The sequence below is a fragment of the Carcharodon carcharias genome, chromosome 17 (genome assembly GCF_017639515.1).
Source record: "Carcharodon carcharias isolate sCarCar2 chromosome 17, sCarCar2.pri, whole genome shotgun sequence".
Taxonomy (NCBI): Eukaryota; Metazoa; Chordata; class Chondrichthyes; order Lamniformes; family Lamnidae; genus Carcharodon; species Carcharodon carcharias.
Genome location: NC_054483.1, coordinates 84,026,363 through 84,039,209, shown reverse-complemented (window position 1 = coordinate 84,039,209; position 12,847 = coordinate 84,026,363).

Genomic DNA, 12,847 nt, shown 5'->3' with positions numbered 1-12,847 from the left:
GCATTTACATCCTTCCTTAAATAAGGGGACCAAATTGTACACTGTACTCCAGATGTGGTCTCACCAATGCCCTGTATAACTGAAGCATAACCTCTCTACTTTTGTATTCAATTCCCCTTGCAATAAACAATAACATTCTCTTAATTTTCTTAATTACCTGCTGTACCTGCATACTAACCTTTGAAATTCATGCACTAGGCCACCCAGATCCCTGTCAGAGCATGAGTCACACTCAGGTTATTTACAATATTAACAGCAAAGTAATTTTCAACAGAAAAGCATTAGGTTGCTTTGCCACAAAGATAATTGGCATCAGCAACAGATTAGTTCCTGGAAGGTTTTGATAAGGTGAAGACTTTTTTTGCATAGAATAACAAGTACCACTATTTATCTGTAGCCAGTATGATGCATTCAATTTTATTCAATGACTAAGTAGAAATTATCACCTTTAAAAAATCAGGATGTAATTAAGTTTGAGCAATCTGGATTGGAGACATTAGATAAACAAAAATAAGAGGAAATCAAGATGACAACTGAAAGAGTAAAAGAAAATATGCCTGAAAGAAATTTAATTGCAAGCCGAAAGAACAATCACAAAAGAGCAAAAAAATTGGTTATTAAGCTTTTAGCTACTGTAGAGAAATAGGTGATTTAAGTTACCATCTGGGTCTCCTTATTTAAATTGTCTAATTCCTCAATGTCTTTTTGGGAGATTGTTGTGACTTGTGAGTCCCAATTGCATGGTCATTGGAGGATGGCCGAGTTGGTACTTAAGTTGGAGTAGTTCAGCAGACACTTCTTAGTTGGAACACATGTTTATTTACAAGGTACTCAGCAGCTACACATGCATGCTTCTACACCAAACTCCATATACATTCTTTTGCTGCGCACTAGCAGATTACTGATTTCCAACTGACTCAGAGTTGGCCCGCGCTACTCCACTATTGGTTATACAAGATCATGTGATATGTGATATCATGTATGTCCTTCTTAAAGGTATATGACACATTACATAAAACCATAGTTACCAGAGAGATCAAATGGCTAAACTGATAGTAGCCAAAAGAGACTATTTTCTTCTCGCCACCAGCTTGTTTAAGAATGGAGAAGCGGAACCGCAAGCAAGTCAACAGTAGTTATGCCGATTTACAGCTGTGTTAACATCTGATCTGATTTTTGAGCAGACCTGCGACTCTGGCATGGAGAACTGCCATTGGATTCGAGGAGGTGATGTGTAACACTTCACTGCCAGCATTTCATGATGGCTTTTTGGTATGTGCTGATGAATGTGACGCCAGGAGGAAGACTCCAAGTTCATCCTTCAGACTTGTCAGATGTAGTGGAATAAAAAGAAAAATATTTCCCACATGAAGCATCTTTCACCTTCTAGAACATTTTGTCTATTATTTTTTAAAAATCCCATTTGTGTGGTTAAAACCAACAGACTATAGGGAAATACAGTCTCAATCTTAGATTTTAAAATTGGGATTTATAGTTACATCAATTTGGTGAATTCACGTTGTTTAATCTTTACAGCCATGAAATAGATGTTATCAGTGCTGATAGATAGTCTCATAGCTGCCTGATTGTAAAAGGAAGATCCTTCGTTGTTTAGTTCTGTTATGTTTGCCCTTTCCTGTGTAACCTCCTCCAGTCTCATAATCCTGAGATAACTTTGGTCTTCAAACTGTGGCCTCTTGAGCAACCTAATTTTAATCCTCCACCATTGGTGACCACACCTTCAGTTGCCTATGCCCCTAAACTCTGGGATTCCCTCCCTACATCTCTCTCCCTCTTTGCCTCACTTTCCTCCTTTCAGACACAATCTTAAAACCTAAATTTGATGAAGCTTTTTGTCACCTGACCTATGTCCTTATGTAGCTTGGTGCCAAATGTTGTTTTATATAATGTTCCACTGAAGCATCTTGTGACATTTTATTATGTTAAAGGCACTATGTAAATATATACAGTGAAACCAATAGCATTAAAGGGCAACTTCTCGACAGTTCAGTATTTCTAATTAATTGAAGCCTGTGAGGGACTCCAACAGTGGAACTCCATGAGGAAGTGTAGAATCAGTGACAGCAATTTTGGATTTCTGTGTTTAACTGCACATGTGCAAACTTCAGAAGTTGCTGACAGTTTCAGAGGAATTATGACAGCAAACACTGACAGTTTCACTGTCACTATTACCACAAAACCTGGAGCATAACCTCTGGAATGGACCATGCAAACTACTTAGACCAAAGAAAAGTGCACAACCTAAAGATGAGTTCAATGATAAAATATATTGATAGGATGGAAATTGGTGGTTGTTAAAATAAAATGCAGTATATACAAAGAAAGATTAGAAGCACAAATTACTTAATTATTTGAAACATAGAAAAGTGAATAAGAGTCAGTAAAGTATCTGTAGTCCATAAAACCAATACCTCTCAATCACTCGATCCCTTAAATAGCAAGTTAAATCCCACTTAAATTTTGCTATTTTGTCTGCATATACTCCCTTTCTTGGCTGTTCATTTCATACGTTCGTCACCCTCTGTTTTAAGCATAGGACTGAAATCTAAACTGTTCACCTTTCTGCTTCTCAGCTTGAGCCCATATCCTGAGGTTCTATTAGTAGTGACAATCTCAAACCGACTATCTGGGTTCAGTTCATCTCTTCCTGAAAAATCTTGAATACTTGTAAAATAACTTCTAAGCTTCTTTTCTCAGTAAGTAAGTCTTCAACCACTTCTCATAGCTTTGGTCTTTTAAACTAGATTTTACCTTGTTTTTTTTTTTCTGTGCTGCGTCCAATGTCTGAATATCATTGCAGTAGTAAGGTGACCAGGATTGCACACAGTACTCAGAATGTGGCTGTACCAGTGCCTTGGGCAGATTCATTAATGTCTCCTGTGATTTATGCTGTCGTTTGATTATACTGTATATCCTAAGATGAAAAGTCTGTGGCCCATACCTGTTGTAATTGAGTAGGTTGTAAGCAATATTTGTTCCTGTGACAGCACTTTAAAGGACAATGCTGCCATAGAACATCAGAAGGCTTGTACCTCATTACCCTCTGTGGGTACAATGAGCAGGACCAAATGGCACCTTTGTAAGTGTTAATGGGGTATTTCAAAGTAAATGTAAATTGGTTTAATTTATGCGCACTTAATCATTCAGTTCCAAATCAACCCCCTAAAACCCTAAAGTTCAGGCAAGACTCAACCATAACCCAGAAGGAAAAAACAGTTCAGATCAGTACTCTTATTTCCCAATTTTTACTGGTGTCCCATTTTAAGGTATACAAGACCAGTTCGGACCAGTATTCTTATTTCCCAGTTTTTACTATTTTTTTCTCCTTCTGGGAAGACAAGACAGGACTCTTGGAATAGCAAATAATACCTCTCTGACAGCGAATCCCCAGAAATCCTGCCCCAGGGAGCACTTAGTACCTCTTACAAATATAGACCCTTTCTCTCATGACTGACAGTATAGATGATTCGCAAAACCTCAATTTTTAACCCTTGAATTAGCATTACTTCATCTCGAATCTAGCCTGTTGTTCCCAGCCAATTGGCCAATTGTTGTTACTGGATTAATTACATTGGGTTTAACCATTTGTGTTCATTGCCCCACTGAACAGAAGGAGGATGTTCATGATGTTTCCCTTATCTGAATTTGTACAAGTCCCTATTTATTACCATGCACCTGTTCCAGACGTCCAGGGACAAAATGGAGATTTGTGCTCAGTGGTATCTGATTGTTCCCTTTCCCACAAACAAAGCAGCACTGCAGAAAATATTGGTTTGCAGCAAGTTAATGCTTTAAGCTCCAAACGTTAGAATGTTACCCAGCCCCAATAGTTAATATATCATTATACCATTGAGGCCCACTACTTATTCAATCATCTGTTTCTGGCTGGTTACTAATTATACAGCAAGTCCTGATTAGTATGTGTGCTTCTAGGTTATATAGTTACACAGGTTGCAAAATGGCTTCTTAGGCCCAATTTGTTAGTTCAAAATGGTATCTTGACCTTGTGAGCTTACATACGGTACATATAATGTGAAAACCTCCAAAGGATGGTCAAGTTAAACTAAAATCTACTACCCAGCCCACTTAGAGTCTGATCTTGTGGAAGTCCTCAGTTGCAGTCTGGAAGGTGTCCGTGGCATAAAATTTGAGATCCGTGTTGACTAAGGTAATAAGCTACTCAGTTATTGGATAGAAGATCAAGATTGTGCAGAAGGTGGTATAACTCACCCAGGCCTTCAAGAAGTGAAGTGAAGTTGTTAAAGATACAATTCCTCATGTGATCCCTCACTAGATCTGCATTTGTAGTGTTACAGACATGAAGGAGAAAAACTGAACTTCTTTATCCTCTCCCCATCTGTCCATAAGCAGGGGTGTTTTTGAATTATTTTAAAGTAGGCTGTGACAAACTCTCAGTTTGTGTGACCCAATTTACTAATCACTCGCAGAAAACTCACGTTATGATTAACTCAGAAGGTTAACTTATTAACATTCAAACCCAGGGGGAAGTGTGCCCAACCTCACACGCACACATGCACAAACACATATACACACACATACACATATGCAGTAAGGGAAGATAGAAAAGGCAAAGATTTATAACTATGGGCAACAACAATAAAATAACCACAGAAATGAATATTAGTTCATGTGATTCCCAGGGTCCAAGAAGTCAAATTCCAGAGGTTGTTTCCTTCATGAAGGGTTCAGTTCAGATGAGTTTCTGGTTGGGGACAACACAAGAGTCTCTGAAACGAGTGATGTTCCAGCACAATGGGCTTTCTGTGCTTAGACCGCTTGGCAGGCAATGATCAGAAACTTTCAGAATCAAACAGGCTTTGAGTTGACAGATGGTTGCCATTTGCTTGCTCAGCCAGGAGCTGCTGGAGTTCCTACCGGATGATGTTAAATCAGCAGACTGAAAGTTTCTCAGTTCTCAAAGGAATATAGAGATTTCAAAATGGTCATTCGGGTCATGTGACCTTCTTTCTACACAACTATGTCAAAAGCAATGTTTATCTATTGCCTGGGACTGGTTTTGGTTTCAGGGCTGATAGTGTCCCAGCCATAAGTTTCGGAACAGTTACCATCCATATTGAGGTTCTTATGTCAGGAAACCATTGTCTAGGCAGACCCTCTGACTCCATTAGAAGGGTAAGCTTATCAAGATGCAAATGATATCCATTGTCCCCTCAATGGTCTCTTTTGAAATGGATCTGGACAGTCCCAGGTGTGGGATGGGTCTGTTAACAACTCTTCAGGAATAACAAGTTTTGATCTGCAAGCCCCTGGTTTTGTGATCATAATGTCCTTATAATTGGGTGTGAGATTCCACAATTATGAGAGGAGGATTTTTTGTTCTTATAACTCCTATTGGTAACTTCCAGAACAAAGGGCCAATCCTGTGGTCATGTGACTTGTAGCAGCCATCTGTTTAGTTCAACAGAAAGTCTATTTTAAAAATAGCAAGAAAAAAATAACGCTTTGCTACACATGGTTTTGGATTTCTTTTCACTTCTTATTGACAAAACAGTGATATTAGGGTCTGGCATAGAAAGGGCTAACATGAAATTGGTCACAGTACCACTCAAAGTATGATGTAAAGGAACACATGACCCAAGTCTAGGGGGCAGTCTTGTACTGGACAGGGACTTGTCTAAAGGCAAGCATGGAGACAGCTCCTAGCTTAGATCTTATATGGTATAGATACATATAGTTACACCTAGTTAATCAGCACTTACTGATAAATTATACAAGACTCAGAACCTCTTCATGAGGCCTACCAAACTACACCCATCTTACAACAATATTCTCATCATAGACAAAGGTACATTGAGGTAGCCTAACCGTTCATTGATGTTGCCTCACTAGCATTTGCTCCCTTCTGTTCTGCTTCCTGCACTCCTAACTTGCCAATTCAAACAAATATTTTCCAATCCTACAAGCAACGAAAAACTAAACCAAATTGATTAAATTTAATAGAGCTTAGAGGCCGTAATATTTTCATTGCAAAGGAAAGATAGCATTGGATTTCAAAGAAAACAATATGTCCAAAGTGGCTGACTTTTGTGAGATTATGGATGTATTGTAGGAGCCTGTGACATAAAAGTTGAATGCGGTGGTGACCTTCATGGCTGCTGGTAAGGTATGGCAGATGGTTAACTGTTCTTGCAGGTTTTCATGGACCAGATGGCACACATGAATCACAGCTAACACATACAGTGCTGTTTTGTTATATCTGGACTGCTGACTCTGTTGCAATGCTCCTGGTCTTTTAATCATTTGTCTCCTATGTTATCTACTTCTACTTCCCCCCTCTTCCTTCTATACAATATATAAAGTTGGGAATTCTACTCCTTCATGTTATTTACTTATTGCTGTGGCGATAATTCAAGTTCTTCTCCTTCATTAAACTCAGTGGTCTAGATTTCATGCCTATTCCACCCCTAGAAATCTTTCAGTGGACCTGGAAAATTCAGGGCTGGAAAATTGCTTTATTTATTCATTCTTGGGTTGTGGATATCAGGCCAACATATATTTCTTGGGAAAAGGTAAAGCTGGGCATTATTCTTAAACTGCTGAAGATGTTCATCACACCATCACCATCACCTTCCACACCCATCCATCTTCCAGAGCCCAGGCCTGACAGGTGAGGGTATTACAATTAAATGCAAATGAGGGAACTATGTGCTATGACATATTTCCTGCAATTTGTCTAGTTTGAATAGTTGTTTGCAAAGGACACCTGTTAGCTGCTAGTGCTTTGTTTGTACTAAAAATACAGTATCAAATGTATTACTATGTAGTGCGCAATCCCTGTAAGTTTATACTTGCATTGGAGGTGGTACAACAAAGGTTCATTAGATTGGTCCTTGGGGTGAGGGGGTTGCCCTTTGATAAGAGGCTGAGTAAATTGGGCTTACATTCTCTAGAGTTTAGAAAAATGTGAGGCGATCTCATTGAAACCTACAGAATTCTGAGAGGGCTTGATAGGGTGGACGCTGATATTGTTTCCATTGGTTTGGGAGTCTAAAATGTGGGGCACAGCCTCAGGATAAAGGACCAATCATTTAGGACTGAGAGCAGGAGAAATTACTTCACTCAAAGAGTTGTGATCTTTGGAATTCTCTACCCCAGAGAGTTGTGGATTCTCCTTCATTGAATACATTTAAGGCTGAAATGGAGAGATCTTTGGTGTATTGGGGAATTATGGGATATGGGGAATGGACGGGAAAATGGAGTTGAAGCCCAAGATCAGCCATGATTGTATTGAATGGCAGAGCAGTCTCGACGGGCCATATGGTCTACTCTTGCTCCTCTTTCTTGTGTTCTTGTGTTCCTGTCTCTTCCTATTTCTTGTGTTCTTTTCTGTGATTCCAACATGTCAATGCCACATGCACTGGAGCAACTTGCAATGTGTTTAATGTAAGGAGCTCACACATAGCTTTCCCAAACATGTGGGCCTAATGGTTGGCTAATTGGGGATAAGGTGTACTTCCTGCTGCTGTGGCTGATGAAACCATTTCGAGCACCACACACAAAGGTGGAGCTGAAATTTAAAAAGGCCCATGTCTCCGCCAAGCAAGTTGTGAAGAGAGCCATTGGGATCCTGGAAATCTGCCTTAGATGCTTGGATAGATCAGATAGTGTACTGCAGTATTCTTCAAAGAGTGCCCAGGGTTATTTTAGTATACTAGGCTTTGCATAATTTCACTCTCGAGCAAGGTCTGGACTTGGACATCCTGGGAGGGGAGCCGCTTAAACTAAATGAGGTGCCTTGGGAACTGTAGCTGAGGGGTACTGAGCCCGCACAGGAGACAACTGCTCCACTGGGCAGGGCAGAGCTCAGCACCTCCAGTATATTTTCATGTAATGAGCCAATCCTCATGTCCCTCCTTCCCAATCCCATACTGAGAGCAGAAGACAACTCAGACATTGGGTGGGGGTGAGGCCATAAAATGCAGTGAGCCATGCAAAAGCCCATTGACTTCGGCGGAATTGTTAAATCCCACCAGCATAAAATTCCACCCATTGTTGTTTTGAAAATCTCCAACTGTAAGTTTCAATGAAAAATGTACACACACGGAAAAGTACAAAAATTTCAAAATTTATTCAATATTAAAAAAATGCAAACATGAAATGTCAGACTTCAAAACGTGTAAACTTTGGAGAAGTTCAAATAACTAGCATCTATTCAAAAGTTAGAAATGGGCAATCAATGAAATTAAACAATGTTTCAAAAAGTCTCTCCGCCTTAACTCCCACATTGGACAACAAGAAGGAGAAAGAGGAATGGTACAGAAAGGAAAGAAATCCCCCGACTCTCTTAAGGTACTACCCTCTGTGCCATCTACCAGTCACTGTGGTTGGAGCTTCTACCTGTAGCGTGGTGGAGTAATGCAGATACGTTGAGCCATGGGTCGGAGCCTCGCCAATATTTACGGCCAGCTGGGCCTGAATTTTTCAGGCAGTGGGCTGGCTCGGCGGGAGCAGGTGGGGGCGGTCGCAGAGCCAATCACCGCCCGCGATCGGCTGCACGCTGCCATTTTGCGGGGGAAGGCCAATTAAGCCCCAACGTAAGACGTGAGTGGTAGTGCTACGCTCCCTGTGCGGGTGGGGAGGAGGGAGAGTCAGGGCCTGCGCTCTTTCACCCATGCACGCGGAAGAGAGCTTCATCCTCCCCGAGGCACGGAGCTGCCTTAGGGAGATTGAAGCGCTTTTGAAATTATTAAATAAAAGGCTTAAAATTTCATTTATACATGTCCCCTCATGTGACTGTGTGACATGAGATGGGACATGTTTTTATATTTATGAAATTTAAAAAAAATTTATTTAATAAAAGCTTTAGGAAACCTCATCCCCCGCTCATGGTTGAGATTTCCCAAAAAACGCGAAGGCTGCTTGGCCTTTTCACCTGCCCACCAACACGGGCAGCGTTTACAATCACTTAGCTAGTTCCTTAATGGCCTTAACAGGCCATTAACATATCGGCGGGCACGCAGCTGAACGAAACATCGCAACTTAGCACAATGATGTCGGGACACACACCTGACATCATCGTGTGTCATTTTATGTGTCGGCGTGTCGGGCCCACCGTCACATGCCAACTGAAAAATCGTGCCCCGGCTTCTGGAGCAGGGATGTTGCTGCCTGCATCCCTGTATTGAGATCCCGATTTCATGTGCAGCTTCCTGATATGACAGGCAGTAAGCGCACACGCTGTTCCAGCAAGAATGGCACCACCCATTATCTTGGTATAGCAGCTGGAGTGCACACTAGCAATGCTCTAAGTAGAGAATAACATATTTAAATTAGGGTCCTGTGCTTCTTGCAGGTTACATGTTCATTTTTGGGCTGCCCTGGCGCTTCACTCAACACATTCTAACCTCACAGGCTGCTACATGATAATTATCAATGTGAAAGCCTCCTCGCCAGCATCATTTAAAGGCATGATGATAGAATTGACAAGTTAATTTCTGACTACTGCTTTATTTCAAAGCATTTAATGCTATGTTGTATTACTCTGGGAAGTTCACTTTGTACTCAGAGTCATTCAGCACTGTTGTAGATCTTCACCTCATAGATAGTCTGGATGCAGGCACGGGTGGTCTTTTAAATGCCTCTGAGGTCGGAGGACCAGGAAAGACTGCAAAACTATAGAAGCTGCCAAAAGTGGGAGGAGCAGGAGGAGGACAGCGGCATTAAAGAGGAAGCCATATCCAGAGTGGGTTTTAATGGAGCACTGCTCATAAATTAACTTTATGCAGCAACAATGTATGAGGTGCCTTCGCTTCACCACTGAGCTCGGTCACATGCCACAGCTACAACTTCACCCACAAACCAGGGCGCAGACAGCATCTGGCTTTCAGGGTCAGTGTCACCCTCAGTTATGCCACAGACCTTTCTCACTCTGCAACAAGTTTCATCAGCAACACCTCGCAGGTTGTCGTACATTGAGGTATGAGGGAGGTCACTCAGTCTCCCTACCCGTTGAGGAGCACCTACAGATGCTCCCATCTGATGGAGCAAAGCAGAATGAGAGAGGTCTAACCCACAGAGCAGGCTTCCAGGCTGCTATTGGCTGTATGCGCATTGCCTTGCATGTTCCCTATCACCGGACTGGCATCCTCATCACTCAAAAGGGATACTCCCCCCCCACCCCGGTAGTTTTCACCCACATATCATGCAGCTCTGTGTCCACTATCCTGACGGCAGTTATCACTCATTCATCCTCTGTGCTAAGTCCTCCACGCTACCTTTATTTCAACAACTCTGCAAGGACAGAGGCTGGTTGCTGGGTGACAAGGAGTCGTTTCTCAAGACAAACCTCCTGACTTGAGTCAGTAACCCATGCCCAGCTGCAGAGGAGGCAAACAGTGAGAACCATGCTTCCACCTCAATCAAGTAAACAATCACTGTGCTCAAGCAATGTTTCTGCTGCCCTGGGGTAGGATTTCCGGGTCGGCAGGTGAGCCCGGGAGCGGCAAGGGAAGCTGTCCGCCGCCCGCAATCGTGCCCTGACGGCCAATTAACGGCCAGCGAGCGTGAAATGCGCGCTGAAAGGCTCAGTACTGGCGGGGTGGGGGGAGGGGGGGGGGGTGGTGGTGAGCGCCAAAGTCTGCGCGTGCGCGGGGGAGCACCCAATGAAAGCTCCCTGAAGGCAGCTTCTGAAGGCGGAGAGCTGCCTCAGGGAGTTGAAGGAATAAACCCCTTAAACAAGGATGGGGAAAATGTGATTTAAAAAAAGTACCCGCATAGGACTCACACACACACAAACTTAGGGCAGGATTTTTCCCTTGGCGGGGTGCTCGGGGCGGGGGGGGGGGGGGGGGAAGCGGGCGGGGCTGGTCGGGAAGCTGACCATCACCCACGATCGGCAGGGCAAAGCGATTGTACGCGGGGTGGGCCAATTAAGGCCCGCCCAGCATGGAACGCGAGCAGCAGCGCTCAGTGCTGCCTGTGCGGACGGGGGGTGCGGGAGGAGGGTGAGCAGGCCTAGGGCAATCTTCGCGCGCACGCCCAAAATATCGCTTCAATCTCCCTGAAGCACAGAGCTGCCTCAGGGAGGTGAAGCACTGTTAAAAAAAAACTAATGAAGAAAATAGAAATGTCGTCAAACATGTCCCCACATGTGACTCTTTGTCACATCAGCTGGGACATGTTTTTAATTCAAGTGTAAAATTTTTATTTTATTTTTATTAGGTTTAGGAAACCTCGTCTCACCCGTGGATGAGGTTTCCTAAAAAGTGCAAAGGCCACTTGGTGTTTTTGCCTGCCCGCCAACCATAAGTATTTTTTTTCCATAAAATGGAGGGAGATGGAAGAGGAAACCAAGATATGGTATCCCCGTACAAATTGTAGGGGGAGCCCCGTCCACCTCTCCAGCCCAAAAATTGCCTTGTATAGCTTACAGGCAGGAGAAGAAGAGACCGATGCCAACCACGAGGTTGGACAGGCAGCATAAATTTGAAATTAATTATTTTTTTAATGGCCTTAATAGGCCTTTAAATTGTCAGCGGGTGCGCTGCTGATTCTGGCGCATGCCCGCCAAACGAAATATCGCGGGGCTTCGGATGTTGTCAGGATGCTTGCCCGACATCGTCGAGCATCATTTTACACTGGGCTGGGTCGGACGTGCGCCCACCTGCCGAGCTCAATATTCAGCCCATGGATGAGATTTCCTCAAAAATGCAAAAAAAGGCCAATTCGCCCACCAGTGAACCGTAAGGTTGGGTGGGCAGGGAAAATTAGCAGTTGGTTAATTGATTAATGGCCTTCATAGGCCTTCTAATTGTCGGCAGGCACACTGCCAATTCTCACACGGGCCTGCAGGTTGAAATATCGTGCGAGTGCGCGATGACGTCAGTACTCTCGCCCGATGTCATTGCGCGCTATTTTACACCCGATCGGGTCGGGAGCATGCCTGCCCCCGGACATAAAATTTTTCCCCTGAGGAATCTTTGTAATGCAGCCGAGTAGGTATCCAGGTCTGCCATCATCTGCTGCATTCTCCATAGTTTCATTACCAGCTCCTGAGTGGCAACAAATGCAGGGTGAAAAGGAGGTTGACGAGCAGGAGTAGAGGCAGTGTCCACCAGACCCCATAACTGCTCAAGCTCTGAGACACAAGCAAAGCAAGGAGTGCTTCAGCTAAATCACCCCTCCCATTCCTCATTCACCAACAGTCCCACCATCGAATCGCTCTTCCTACAAATATCATCCGATAGCTTTCCTTCACTCCAAACTTGATGGCCTTTCCCTTGCTTCACTAACAAAAACATCAATACCAAATCCAAAATAGCAACAGCAAAAACTTGCAATTATATAGTGCCTTTAACAGAGTTAAAACATCCCAAAGTGCTTCGCAGGAGTGTTCAAATAGAATTTGATGCTGAACAGCACAAGGTGATATTAGAGCAGATGGCCAAAATTTGGTTTAAGAGGTATGTTTTAAGGAACAAATAAAGGAGGAAAGAGAGATAGAGGGGTGGAGAATTGTGTTGGGAGGGAATTCCAGAGCGTTATAGGGCCTCGACAATGAAGGCATGGCCACCAATGGTGGCTTTTCATGATGCATCGTCCCAACCCTGCCTCATTAATTATGCAATCCCAGGAAACACACTGTTTCGATGGTGGGTGGGCTCTCATTCTCCTGCCACGCCATCACCTCGCCACTTCCTCATTCCGGGTACCTTATTTAAAGTGCAGCCATGCGCACACCGCTCCGTGCTTCCAGCCCAGGACTGCTGCACAGAAGACATGGCCCTGAAAGGCACGAAGACGGCAGCACCCGATTTAGTGACATGTCCCTGGAAGGACTTTTGGA